The sequence below is a fragment of the Equus asinus genome, chromosome 13, assembly GCF_041296235.1.
Source record: "Equus asinus isolate D_3611 breed Donkey chromosome 13, EquAss-T2T_v2, whole genome shotgun sequence".
Taxonomy (NCBI): Eukaryota; Metazoa; Chordata; class Mammalia; order Perissodactyla; family Equidae; genus Equus; species Equus asinus.
The window spans coordinates 11,080,657-11,095,502 of NC_091802.1; the positions used below are offsets into that span (position 1 = coordinate 11,080,657).

The following is a 14,846-nucleotide window of genomic DNA, read 5'->3' on the forward strand; positions in this document are numbered from 1 at the left end:
CTAGTAGAGGTAGAAGAGGAAGAGATGAAGCCAGATAAGCAGTAAGTGAGGGAAGCAATAATGTGGGTGATCCACAAAGTGTAGAGGAAGGATGAAGAGCAGATTCAAAGATGGAGGCCTGGCCAAGAAGAGTGGAGACAGTGATGACAGAAATAGGGAGATGAAGGGTTTGGTTGTAGGTGGGGCAAAGAGGAGAGGGTCTCTGTCCTTGCCCTGTCCCCCGCTTCCCACTCCCAACAGAGGAGTCCAGTGTCTCCGCTTCCGTGATTCATCCATTTCCAGTGTGGGTTCTCAACAGCCAGTGGAGCAGGGGTGACTGCACCGGATGTCAGTGCGCGGTAACATTTCTTTTTTTTTTTTTCCTGTCTGCTTTTTTCTCCCCAAATCCCCCCAGTACATAGTTGTATATTTTAGCTGTGGGTCCTTCTAGTAGTGGCATGTGGGATGTCACCTCAACATGGCCTAGTGAGGGGTGCCATGTCCATGCCCAGGATCCGAACCCTGGACCGCCGAAGCGCAGTGCGCAGACTTCACCACACGGCCACGGGGAAGGCCCCAACATATCTTCATAAGGACTTTGTGTCTGGAGCTAGAAAACAGCACATGTCCCCCACATGAGTTACCTATTCTCCTGAACTTCCCTCGGGACAAGTTACATATTCTCCTGACTAGGTTCTGGCAAGTCTTAATTTTGACTTCTCAACAGACACAAGCCCTCCCACATCTCACAGTAGTTTCTCAGCATGCATTCCAGAAGTGGGAAGAGGAGGCAATTTGGATGCTGTCAAATGGGAGAGGTGGTATGTGATAGCAGACATCCCCTTGACTGCCTGTCCTGAGTTGGAGGGCGGGCAGGGAGTGTCCCATCACAGCTCTTCAGAATCCAGTGCATCCTCATGGGGAGGGGAGGCACATCACATCCTTGAGGGTGAGCATCAGTCTCCTCAGGCTGCACCCAGGTCAGGACCGCTGTGTCTTTAACCCAGGGGGATGCCCTGTTTCTTCCCTTGGAACCTCCTAGAAGATGGTGTTACCGAACCTGAAGTGAGTTCGCTCACCCGTTGCACAGCAAGCCAATCTCTGACACCGGGTGTGGTGGAAGAAAGTAGGAATTTTATTTTTTGCACAGAGCTGAGCAAAGAGAGAGGGCAGCTAACGCTCAAATCCCAAACTCCCCGAAAAGCTAAAAGGAAGGGTTTTTATTTGGGGCTTTAGGTAGGGGAGGGGGAGCATATGGCCTTGCTGGTTGGAGCTTTCCCACCAGCCTGTCTTTGGCCTTGAGACACTTGCAGAGAGGAGGGAGCTCATGACCTTGCTGGTCAGAAGCTTTCCCACCAGTCTGTATCTTTTTGTGGGGAGGAGATAGTCCAGGTGCTTGTCCTTGACGGTGTCTGTCTCCATGGAGCATAGTGGATTCTAGAGCCAGGAAGCCAGAGAGTAAGCAGGGAATGAGTGTTTTGGTTTTAACCCCATATATGCTGGGTTTAATGTGGGGAAACTGATATCAGGGTCGGTATCAACTTCCCCCCTATTTTATGTCCATCCCTCAATCTTGAGGGATTTGGGGCGGTGACCGATCTAGCTACTTCCTGCTGAAATGGGGTGTAGGTCGTTTTATCTCTTTGAACCAGTCTTTTAATAAGGCAGTGATGCTGGTGGGCTCCTGAAGTTAGGCCTGTATCATGTAAGTAAGTACCCAGGTATTTAATAAGAAGTTTTTCTAGAGAAACAAAAAGAGAAAAACAAAGTTAATGGTTGGAGCAAATTATAAACCAGTTTCTGAGCCCAGGGGGCAGCCAATCAAGATTCCTGGAAGTCAGGGTCAAAGCATCTTTTGCAGTTTGAAATGTCTCTGATGGTGTCTTCGGGCACTCAGGTAGCTTTTTGAGTGGCTTACACAGCAGTAGACATGAATCTCTCTTAAGTTTATATTGGGTCTTCCAGCTTCAGTTTGTAAGGCTTTAGGAAAAAGGGCAGATTTAGTTTTCAGTGACTCCAAATGAAAATAATGGGAAAAAAGCCTAAAAATGTTAGTTTGGAAGTTTTTAGCCAGATATTTCAGGAGACAAAGAATTTAAGATCCAGTCCAGTTAACAGAAGTAAAACAAAAATTTCAAAGACAATTGAAAAACCTAAAATCTGCTATCTATAAACGTGTATTACAGTTTCTATTGAAACATAATCTTCCTCCCTAAAATCACGCTCAATTTCACTAGACATAGCCAAATTAAGACTAACTGGTTTGCAAAATAAGTCTAATTTTAATAAATTTGGCATAATTATTTACATAAGTACAGCAAGAATAGTAATTGACCATATAGACTCTTAAATTTGCTTTGCTAGAACCTTACAAGGAATCTCAGGTTGAACTTTAAAGGCCTCTCAAGGAAAGCCAAGCAAAGGACCTGTTATCACATTCTGCCTGCAGTACCTGCAGATTTGGGTGAATCCCTCTCTTTGTGAGGTTCCCCAAAATATTGAGGTTCCTTGTACCTGCCAGAGGGAGCGACATTCTTTGCTCAACCTTACCAGGTTACAGAACCCACAAGCACAGTACCAGGCCAATATTTCCAAGTGGCTTTATTCCAGAATGTCAACCTTCGTTCCTCAAAAGCTGTCGTGTTATATCCAAGCCTGTATATTTTTTTTAAATATGATATTCCAGTCAAAGTCTTGGTAATATAACCAGTGTTTCCAATTGTGTCCTGTTAGAAGAAGACCAGATTCTTATTGCACTTATGCAAACAACTATATTGCCATAAGAATAAGAATACTTACTTATCAGAAGTTTTTGTGTTTTGGGAGGCTCAGATAGGGAGGAAAAGACAAATGTTTCAGTTTTGTTTATAAATTGCTGTAAGTCATAGTTCTTTAAGAGAATAGAGAAAAAGGTTTTCTTAACTCTGAAAAAAAGCAAAACATTAAAAACAGTAATATCTCAATTAAAAAGGCCTAAAAGTTATAATCATCCCTATCAGTTTATTCTGTCCTGTGTAATTGGTTCTTGATCTTAATCTTCTGTCAGCAGTTTGTGAGGTCATCAGTTTCTCTGTTGGAGTTCTGTAATTTTTACCTCGTTTAGTTTTACAATCTGAATGTTTATTAGAAACCCGTATTCTAGAATGTCAGAGTCCTTTCCATGAATTTCTCTGAAGATGAAACATATTTGCAAAAACATCAAAGTAAAATAGCCACTGTTCATAAATAACAAAACATTCAAAAATGATAACTGACAAAGGCATTTGACCATGTCTGTGATATATAACATTTTGAGATAATAACCAGGATTATAGCTGACAATCAGAACAGATCAGATAATTTTTAAAATATTTATATCAGTAACATTTATATATCATTTAAGAAAGTTTATCGTTATTTACTTGACAATGCTTCTCATGTAATTTAACATACAAAATAAGCCTTATTAGTTTAGCATTTTTTTCTTATAGGAAGAAAGCAAATCTCTCCGAGAAGTCCCAGGGACCCTCTGAAAATCCCCAGAGAAACTCTCCCCCCTCTTCCAGGTCAAAAGAAAGCTTTTATTCAAGACTTGAATATTTGTGTGTAGGGGGAAGCTTGTCAAAAATATTAAAAGCTTTAAAACATTTGTTCAGATAGGAAACAAAGCTCCCTGCAAAACCATGCTCAGGTATCTATTCGAAGTGATAACAGAAACAGTCAAGGGGAAACAGAGTTAAAATAGTCAAAAACAGCCTTTTTAGTACCTTTTTATAAAGAGCAGATTAAAGATTTAGGAAAATTATCCTTTTAAGAAAGAGGAAACCAAGTTTTAATTTTGTACCAGTTTACTTTTGACATATAGGTTTATTTACTTAATTGGATTTACTTTAATCCTGGACAACTTGACCATACATAAAACTCTTTAGGGCTTTACTTGTACAAACCTTTGGTTACTTTTTTACATTCAGAATTTGTCCCAGCACTTTAGGACAAATTTATCTTTCTCAACTCAAGAAACAAAAATATTTCCATTCTTTATATCTTTTTACTGAAAACATATATTTTATTTGCCTTGTATACAGACCCTTTAGAAATATATGTTTCCTCATAGAAAATTTCTCAGCATATATAAAACGTTTATTAATAAACCTAAGCACTTTTCAGTCTCTTTGATATAAGAAACCAAAGGCAGACAAATACATGCTTAGTAGGCAACCTTTAATATTTTGTCTTATGTGGAAATTACCTAGATACCCAATAAACTGTTATTATTTAACTTAACTTAGTAAAGTTATAAAATTTGTTTCCAAAAAGATTTTGGAAGCTGTTTTTAAGTATGCAGACTATAAAACGTAATTATTGTACCTAAAACTTTTACCCAGTTTTAACAATTACTCTTAAAAACTTCACGTGACATTATAGCAGTGAAGTATTATCCTCAGTTGTTTTAAGTACATATATCACAATATAATTATTATACATATAATTATATATATATTTATTTAGTTTATCTGTTCTTAACAATTATATTTAGATCATCTACAAAAACCTCATGAGACATTAAACAAAATTAGCTATTATACTGAGTTATGAGTTTTGCTGATAAATTTTGTAAGAGAGATGACATGAGCTCATTTGACCAGTAAACCCAGGCTATATGTCTGCATCATAGCCAATGCTCATAACTTTGAGAACATGTTCATTTTAAATGAAACCAGCAAACTTAAACAGGCTTTCATTCATCAAAGATCGTTTGATATCATGTTAAATAACTTTGTCTCTTAGAAGTTTTTGCGTATTCATTAAAGACTGCATTCCATTCTGAGAGATTTTGAATCCTCTTCTGAAACAGGTTTTCATAACGGTCATTACAATTCCAAATTATCTCAAAAGTTTGCTTATTTTTACTTGTTCAATTTTAGGTGAGGAATTTTGGCAGAGTTGAAGCGAAGCTCAGTTTGCTGGGAAGCTCAGCAAGAGAGTAGACAAAAGCAGCAGATTTGGGTTCGGCTGCTGGCATGTTTAATTATTTAATTATTTTCTCTTAAATTTAGAGGCAGTAAAGTATTTCTAATTTTATTTAGAAGCCTCAAAAGATTAAAACAGGCTCCCCATTGTTGTAGCTGGCTTTTCCAATTGCATACATCAGTTTGGGTGAACTGTAATTGGCCTGTTTAAGTATATCAATTTTTACAAAACTTTATCTTAGTTTTACTAACCCTTATACTTTTAATTATAACTTACATTAGAATTCTATTAACAAGTTTTGGTATTACAATATTGTTCAGCGGAGGCATTCCCAGTTAGACACAACATTTATTCCCAAAGAAAACATCCAGGCAAAGTTGACATAACCTCTTCATATAATATTAGCTTAAACACTTTGATTTTTATGGTCTTATTAATCTTAGTAGCCTAAATGTTGCCCCAAACAATTGTTGGTCAGGTTTCTCACTCTGATTTTTGCCTGCTGACCTTTTAAATTTTTCAAACTGGGGTAAATAGGACAGATTTGTCTGATGTCCTCTAATGTTGGGGAGCCAATAGGGGGGTCCCTTTAGCCCATCCAACCTTAGGCAGTGTTTTATTAAAAGCTTTGTTTTAACTTTATTCATGTCTGTTCCATTTATCCCATTGGGATGAGTCCTGTGACACTTCCCTTTCTGATTTCTCTTTGTTGACTTAACATTTTCTTTAGCATCTGTAAGACTACGAGAAGCTGAGACCCCAAGTTTGATTAAGTTCTTAAGACTAGTCATTCTAGTTTCCTCTTAATTTGGTCTTTTCATAGGTACCAATAAAACAGTTGTTGATCATAAGAGCTCTCTAAAAAGGTTCCCAACTTGAGGATCCATCATTTGGCCATTTTTTCTCTCCAGAGTCTAAAGAATATTGTGGCCACGTGGTGTTACAAAAGAAAATCATCCCTCTTTAGACATTGTATTATAGCTATAGGTTGACCATCAGCCAAAGTTTTTCCCAAGGGGCTCTTAGGTGGAATAGATGCAGCACCTCCCATGTTAACACTTTTAAAAGGACAGACAAACAGACAACAACAACAAATACCAAACAAGCACGCATTCCCAAAAACCCTCGGCCACAAATGGAAGCCAAAACAAAGACCAAAACCAAAAACCAAAGTGCTTCCAGTCCCAGCTTAGTCCGTGTCCTACACTCGGTGGGCGCCCAACAAATGAAGATCCGCCATGCAGATCTTCCCAAATGAGCAAGGACAAGGGACCTCGGTTGTGCACGCCCGGGGGACTTACCAAAATTTGGCCGGGTCGTCGCAGCGACGTCAAAACAAATGGAGCCCAGAGGGCTGCCAAGGTACCCATTATTTCTGGCCGGTCCTGTTGGAAAAGGTTAACACAAGGACAAAGACAAAAACTACCAGCTACTTACAAGAAACGTTTTCCTAAGTCCTAGACCTAGTTTCTTCCACCACCAAAGCAAAAGTGCTGTGGGCCAACAACGTCTGGCTAGCAGCCAGTCACTTGGGGCTGTCCCTGAGACAAGGGGCTCAGGCAGCTGCAGGACAGCTCCCAAGAGAGGCCTTTAGCCAGAGGCCGGTGTGCCACAGGCGAGACGTCCACCTGGGACGTTGTCCCATCTGGGTCGCCAAATTGTTACCGAACCTGAAGTGAGTTCGCTCACCCGTTGCACAGCAAGCCAATCTCTGACACTGGGTGTGGTGGAAGAAAGTAGGAATTTTATTTTTTGCACAGCGCTGAGCAAGGAGAGAGGGCAGCTAACGCTCAAATCCCAAACTCCCCAAAAAGCTAAAAGGAAGGGTTTTTATTTGGGGCTTTAGGTAGGGGAGGGGGAGCATATGGCCTTGCTGGTCAGAAGCTTTCCCACCAGCCTGTATCTCTTTGTGGGGAGGAGATAGTCCAGGTGCTTGTCCTTGACGGTGTCTGTCTCCATGGAGCACAGTGGATTCTGGAGCCAGGAAGCCAGAGAGTAAGCAGGGAATGAGTGTTTTGGTTTTAACCCCATATATGCTGGGTTTAATGTGGGGAAACTGATATCAGGGTCGGTATCAATGGCATTGGGAGTCCACGAGGCCCCAGGCTCCAAAATGTCACAGAATTTAGCTCTTTTCATCTGCTTTATTTAGCTAAGGCCATTTCCTTGTAACCTTCCACAGGTGAGATGTTTGGGAGTGAAGAGAGCTGTCCGGAATATGTTGGGAAAGGATCTAGGAGAGAGGAGTTAGCCTCGAGTTCAAGACAGGATCAGGAGTGCTAGGTAGGACTCAGTGACGAAGAAGGAGAAGAGGTGGCTCCCTAATCCCTTCTGTTGCCCTGGATACCTTCCCGGGGTCATCCCAGGATGGTCCAGTGACTCAGGCTGTTACTGAAACCAAAGTGGTTTCCCTCCTGGCGAGTTAAATCAGACTCTCCACCAGAAGTAGTTGTCTCACAAAGTAAGGTATGTTTGCAGCAATAGAAGACATCTCCAGAGTCATGGCGTCCCCAAACAAGGGAAGCAGCGACCTTTTATTTTGGATGGGGAATGAGGGGGCTGGCCCGGTGGTGCAGTGGTTAAGTTCACACGTTCTGCTTCTCTGTGGCCCAGGGTTCGCCGGTTCGGATCCCAGGTGGGGACATGGCACCGCTTGGCAAGAGCCATGCTGTGGCAGGCCTCCCACATATAAAGTAGAGGAAGATGGGCATAGATGTTAGCTCAGGGCCAGCCTTCCTCAGGAAAAAGAGGAAGATTGGCAGTAGTTAGTTCAGGGCTAATCTTCCTCAAAAAAAAAAAAAGTCCTCTTCCTTTCCAAATGGCTCTCTGAACATGAATTACAGAGAAAGCATACTTAGAGTCTGTGTCTATTGTTATTCCCCCCCCCCCCCCCACCGCCCCCAATTGCAAAGCTCAGGTTAACGTAATTATTTCTGCTTTTTGGACCAAGCTGCCTGGTTTCAGCCCCTTGGCTTCTATGATCGCATGCAGGGACACTACTGCATAACTTGCTCTTCCTTGTCCGTTACTCATGAAGCTGCTCCCATCTGCAAACCATTCTTCCTCTGCCTTAGGCAATGGTTTGCTCTGGAGATCTCTACGCCTAGAGTAAACCTGGTCAGTCACTTCTGGGCAAGCTGGCTAATAGGCCCATTGGAATCAGAGAGCAGGGTAGCTGGGTTAGGGTATGACAGGGTTTTAAAGAAATCTGAGGGGAATCTAGCAACATAGTTTGATACTGTAGTATTCATTCTGGTATAGCCATAGATGTCCTTTAGTCTCTAGTAGGCTAGAGACTTGATGGCGGAGTCCATACCCTCATAAGTGGGCCCACAGTGAACTTTTCTGCTTTCTAGATTAAGAGGCAGATGGCAGCTACAGCTCTCAAACCTGGGGCCCATTGTTTCGCTGGGGTGTCTAGCTGCTTTGAGAAATAGGCTACCATTCCTTTTCGGGGTCCCAACATTTAGGTTAGCACTCCTATAGCTAATCCCTGTCTTTCATGAACATATAGATCAAATATTTTGCTCAGGTCTGGTAATGCCAGTACAGGCACTTCCGTTAGCAAATTTTTAAGCTTATTGAAAGCTTGGTCATGTAGCTTATCTCATTCAAAGGGGCCCATTTCTGGCCCCTGCAGTTTATCAGAGAGGCTTAGCACTTAATCCAAAGTTAGGTATCCAAATGCAGCAAGACCCAGCCGTCCCCAAGAATCCTCGTAGCTACCTAAGAGTTTTTGATGAAGCAAATTGACATCTTACCATTTTCCTCTCTAGGGAAGGCTGCATTGCTCCCTTGAAATAATGAAACCCAAATACTTTACAGTCTCTTTAGATATTTGTGCCTTCCCTTTAGACACTTTATATCCCTTACTAGCTAAGAAGTTTTTAACTCGTTTCTGCCGCTATCTACCTGGGGATTGAATCAGATTCCACAGGTTAAGGGTTCAGTCCTACAGGATTACACGTCGCCACTCATTTTAGATGTCAACTGCAAGTCCAGGTTGTCACCTGTATTTCTGACCAACCAGCCACACTCCAGAGGTTCCTACAACCCGCTTCTTGGGTTGGATTAATTTAATAGAGTGGCTCACAGAACTCAGGAAAACATTTTATCTAACAGCCAGATGGGTGTTCCCCTGTTCTAAAATCCTACTGATTATAGGAAAGCCTGTTGATTCCTCTTCATGGGTTCTGGCTTCAAGGGATATTGTGGTACCCAGGGCCAGTGATCTATCTGCTTCAATTTTACCTTTCCTGGCCTGACACCGGCTGCTCGCCCCACCTGTCCTTGTGCCCATAATTCTGCATTAGCTCAGCTTCAAACACTGGGGGGATCTCTTCCTTCTCAGGTGCTGGTGTGTCCTGTAATAGGGCCATGAGCTCACCTCTCTGACTTTTGGGGACTTGGATCTCTATTTTATCTTGTTCCCAGCTTATTGAGGCCCCTAACTTAGATACTATGTGCCTCCCCAGAAGGGGAACAGGGCATTCTGGTACATACAGAAAAGAGTGCTTCATTGTTTTTTATCTTATTTCACAGCTCAAGGGCTCCAGAAATCTTTTGGTCTCTCCTTTTCCTGATACTCCTTTTGTGTCACACTTTACTTTAGAAAGATTTCCCTTTGTGGGCATTCAACATGGAGAATGTGGCTCCAGTGTTGAGCAAGAATTCAACATGCTCTCCTCCGATTTCCAAGGTCACTCAGGGCTCCTAGAGCCATACGGGGAGCCCCACAGCCTCGTCACATCTCATCTGGTGTCCATGGAAGTTGCCACGGCTCAGTCTTGTTCAATCCCTTCCTACTCTGGGGATGGTTCAGACAACCGTGCCGCCAATGCCCTTCCTGCATGCAGTATGCACACTGATTAGCCCCCAAATTTGTTGGTGGCTTTCTGGTCCCTCAGTAGGGGCCAGGGTCACTTACCCATGGTGTCTTCCTTCTCTTCCTCAGGTTACCTTGAGCAGACTGGATGGCCACAGCTAACAGGGCAGCTTTCCTTTTCATCTTCTTCCTGTTACTGCCCAAGAGGGGGTTGTCTGCTTACTGCAAGACATGCCAACAGTCAGGAGGCAAGGTGGGAGTGATGAGGATTTTTAGGCTGGTTAATTTTAAAACTACAGATGAGAGGCAGGCTCCGAGGACTGGAATTTTGCTTGCCCTTTTGAGAGACATTTGCGTTTGTGAAGGAAGGGGGGATGACCTTGTAGGGACCTGAAATTGGCCACCCCAGGATGTGTCTCTTTGGCATCGGGACTGTTTGGGGCTGATGGCTTTTGATAAACTGGGACAGGGAAGGAGGCTCTGGGGAATGGAACTTGCCCTTGTTGGGACACATTTACATTTGTAAGGTAAATCTCTGTCTGTAAAAGGTGCCTCCCTCTCTGTAGAAAGGAAGGAAGGAGAAGAGAGATGACCTTATCCCTAGAAACTCTTAATGGGGGAGGCAAGAACTTAAGTTGGTTGCTGTCTGGCAATCTCATGTAACTGATTTAGGGTGGTGGCTTCTGACCTTTACTTAATCCGATTTGATTCTTGTCTAAAAGTCATGGGATCACCCAACGACCAGACCCCACCTGCACTGATACCATTTTAACTTTTTTTCATGTTCTTTCCTTTGTCTTCGTAAAGAGATGACTCACATACCTATGCCTTAAATTTAGCCCTAACCCTCAACTCAGGGCAGCAGCAGGAGCTCTGACTGCCCATGGGTCCTCTCCCCACGCACCGGCTCTGCCTGCCCGTGGGTCCTGTCCCCATGCCAGCGGGGGCAGCAGCAGCGGCCCTGCCTGCCCATGGGCCCTGTCCCCATGCCAGCGGGGGCAGCGGAAGCAGAAGCTCTGACTGCCCATGGGTCCTGTCCCCATTGCTATTCTATTCTCTGAATAAAAGAGCACTACTGCCAGATCTTGAGAGTCCAAGAAATCTTTCTTTCGACTCCTCGGCTCACCGACCCCACATCAGTAGGAGAGAAAGGGTTTCTTTATTACAGCTTGCTAGCAAGACGGAGGATAGCCAACTCATGTCCGTCAGAACCATCTCCCAGAACAAAACCTACAGGCCAGTTATATACAGGGCTGGTCTCCAGGTCTGGGAGGTGGCTGGTCTCTGGCAGGGGCCTCCATCTGATCTCCAGGTGGGGCAGACACATGGTCTTAGTTCCTGATAGTCCTTTGTTTTACTGGATGGGCATCAGAGAATGGAGTAACGCCCCACACCCTGATCTTTCGGTTGTCATTGATGATGGCTATCAGCATAGGCTCTCTGCCCAGAGGGTGGCGGTGGGAGGGAGTCGCCACATTCCTAAGGAACTCAAAAGAACAAAGTTATCATCTTAAAGCAGCTGGGAGGGGCATAAAATATACAGAGCATGTCTGGGCTAGTTAATCACAGGTCATTTAAAGTTACAATATGGTTTCTTTTCTACAATATGGCCTCCCTTATGTCAACCTTGTGTTGAACCAGTATCATTCCTTTTCAACCTCAGCTTCATCTCGATTATTGAACACCCTAAATGCAGCCTCTACTAGTTGTGCACGATTAGTATCAGGACCTATAGCCAACTTTTGGAGTTTCATACAGATGTCTGGAGCACTTTGAGATAGAAATAGGTATTAAGAACTACTGTACTTGGGGCCGGCCGGGTGGTACAGCGGTTAAGTTCACACGTTCCGCTTTGGCGGCCCAGAGTTCCTCAGTTCAGATCCCGGGTGTGGACATGGCATTACTTAGCAAGCCACGCTGTGGCAGGCATCCCACAGATAAAGTAGAGGAAGATGGGCACGGATGTTAGCTCAGGGCCAGTTAGCTCAGAGCCAGTCTTCCTCAGCAAAAAGGGGATTGGCAGCAGATGTTAGCTCAGGGCTAATCGTCCTCAAAAAAAAAAAAAAAAAGAACTACTGTACTGCCCTGGGCCTTGGGGTCCCGATTTGTATATCCCCTGAGGCAGTCCCCACAGCCTCTGGAAAAAGCGGAGGGGTTTTCCTCAGGGCCTTGTTGGACCTCTCTTAATTTAGACTAGTTAATAGGTGGCTGGCTTACTGTTTTCATGCTTTCAAAAGTAGACCCCAAAATATCCTATCTTTTTTTGAACATCAGGATCATTGGGATTCCACCCAGGGTCAGTCCCTGGCACAGCCTGTTCACTAGGCCTGCGAATGTCTGATCCTGGGTCATATTCATTATCTGCTTGTTCTCTAGCTTTTAACAGAACAGCTGACTTTTCCTCAGCCATGAGGAGTGTAGTTAACAGGCTTTGAATATCTGCCCAGGTTGAATTATGAGTGCAGAAGATTCCCTTTGTCCGGTTTATGAACTCCTCTGGGTCAGCCCTCAATCCTTTAGTGCCTGCCTTCCAATTATACAAATGAGAGGTGGGAAAGGGGATGTGCACATTAATAAGTCTCTTCTCACCGTCGAGCACCCGTCTTAGGGGATATATCCCCGGTTTGTAGCTAATCTAATTGTTCCTAACCTAGTTGTACTACCTGGAGGAGAAGGGTGACGGGTCCTTGCTTGTTGGAGACTCCAAATCCTGGTAGAGGGATTGCTCAGGGGGGACAGTAAGAGCTGTGGCCCTGTTACGGCCTCTGGCTTAAGCGGGGGTCAGGTAGGGGAACAAGGTAGAGGTCTCTCAGGGCTCCCCAGCTGGTCTAACATTGGGGCCGAAGCTGCAGTCCGTGGGCAAGGTGGACTCTGAGGTGGGCCTTCTTAGTCCCATGTGTCCTGATTTGGAGGAGCAGGTCCTCCTCATCAGAAAGGTAAGTCTTAGATTCAACCTTTAACCCTTCACTTAGACGTAGTGCCATGAAGCGCTGGAGGTAAGGGATTTCTTCCCATTTCTTAGTTCTTTTGCAAAATAGATCTAATTGTAGTATGGTGTTAACATTTAGGGTCCCATTTTCAGGGCATCTTTCCCCATCTTTCAGTGAATATTGCAGTCAGGCTGTTATATGAAAAGATCATCTGCTCTTGGGTCAATGGGGAATTCCCAAAGGGAATACCTCTCTGTACCAGTTCTGGAGGATGCAGCCCAATGGGCTTTCCTCTGGGATGGAGATTGCTCACACTGTATTCTAGCATCTTTTCTTATGGTCTGTTTCCAACCTCCCAGGAGCAACCTGTAACAATTAGTGGTGATGCAGATACCACAAGGTTGTGCCCAGAGAAGGTTTAGCACCCTAATAGCCTAAAAGTAGACCCAGGCTGAGTAGCTAAATCCTGAAAGGGAAAATAAAACTGGTAGACACTGAGTTTCACCTCGGGACCACTGATAAGGAGGGCAAGGGAAAAAAGGAGACCTATGAGCCCAGAAAAGCCAAACTGTGGAAAAACAAGATTGATATTGAGTGTCCTTGACAAAAACGTTAATGTCAAGTGTCCTTGACAAAAACAAACAAACGAAAAACTCAGCAACTCCAGGGGGGGCTTGACCCCATCTAAGTGGACCCCTCCGCTGATCACAGACACAACACAAAGACAGACTCACTGACTTCAGGGAGGGCCTCAAACCCCCACCTCATCACTCCAGAGGAGAGTCAATCTCCAGATGGGACTCAAATGCCTGACTAGTCAACAGGGATTGCTCCTATTTGCCAGAACCAAGCATCACCCCCTCTGGAGTGGCCGGGTTGTACAATCCTTCCAACTAGAGGGGACTCTCTGTCCCCTGAGCCAAGCTACCTTCAGATGGGGACTCGAACCCCAAAGCCAGGCCCCAACAAGCAGACTTTGTGAGACAACTTAAAGAAATAACTCTTATAGCTGTGCCGTGGAGTTGGCACCACTCATCTCCACTGAGAGATCCTCCTAGCAAAGCGCTCAGTGTGGCCACTGGGTCTCCCGATGGGGCAGTGATGTCAAGCTGGTGGCAGAAGCACCACAAAGGGGTAAGCCCCACATCGGATGCCAATTCTGTTAGCAAAACCAAAGCGGGTTCTGATGAGGATTATTTTGGGCTGGCTACTTTTGAAAACTGCAGATGGGAAGGAGGCTCTGAGGAGTAGAATTTACTTACTCTTTGTTAAGAGACATTTACATTGTAAAGGAAATCTCCATCTGTAAAGGTGTCTCCCTCTCTGTACCAGGAAGAAGGGGGGATGACTTTATGTCTAGAAACTCTTAATCAATGCCAAAGGCAAGGACTTAAATCTGCATCTTGTTTACTGTACTTGTGTGGTAATCTCCCATGATCCACTCCCCCTCCACCCCCAACATCCTCCTTTGTCTTTAGCTAAAAAATAATATTTAAGGTGGTAGCTTCAGCCATTTACTTAATCTGGTTTGATTCTTATCTAAAAGTTGTAGGACCATTCAATAACCAGACCGCACCTGCACTGATACCATTTTAACAACTTTCTTTTACATATTCTTTCCTTTGTCTAGTAAAGAGATAACTCCCATACCTATGCCTTAAATTTAGCCCTACCCTCAACCCATGTTTGCAGCAGCAGCTCTGACTGCCCATGGGTCCTGTCCCCATGCTATTCCACACTATTCTCTAAATAAAAGAACACTACTACCAGACCTTGAGAATCCAAGAAATCTTTCTTTCGACTCTTCAGCTCGCCGACCCCGCATCAGGTTCCCTCCTGGTGAGTTAAATCAGACTCTCCGCAAGAAGTAAGTTGTCTCACAAAGTAAGGTATTTTGCAGCAAACGGGAGACCATGAGGAATCATTTCCAGAGTCATGATGTCCCCGAACAAAGAGAAGCAGGGACCTTTTATTTCAGACGGGGAATGAATATTCAAAAGGGAAGGGTGGGTATTTGCTCAGTTGGAAAACATGCTTTGGCATACGCCAGAGGTTATGGTAATAAGGCCTAAGCTCCTCCTGGAGAGATCTTAGCATTAGAAATAAGGCAAAGGGCACAGTCGTAGCTCTTGTGGTGAGGCTTGGTTGGGTTCAGGGTAGTT

The 14,846-nt window shown here is 44.1% G+C and overlaps 1 long non-coding RNA gene across 1 annotated transcript; it reads right to left on the minus strand.

Annotated features, from left to right (window-relative positions):
* Window positions 1–1,091: 1,091 nt before the first annotated feature.
* On the minus strand, window positions 1,092–14,629 carry LOC123276340 (uncharacterized). The gene is made up of 4 exons (XR_006512724.2): window positions 14,457–14,629; window positions 9,857–9,976; window positions 6,231–6,314; window positions 1,092–1,720 (listed from the first exon to the last, which is right to left on the minus strand). It is a non-coding gene; the product is annotated as an uncharacterized lncRNA (long non-coding RNA).
* Between the last annotated feature and the right edge of the window lie 217 nt (window positions 14,630–14,846).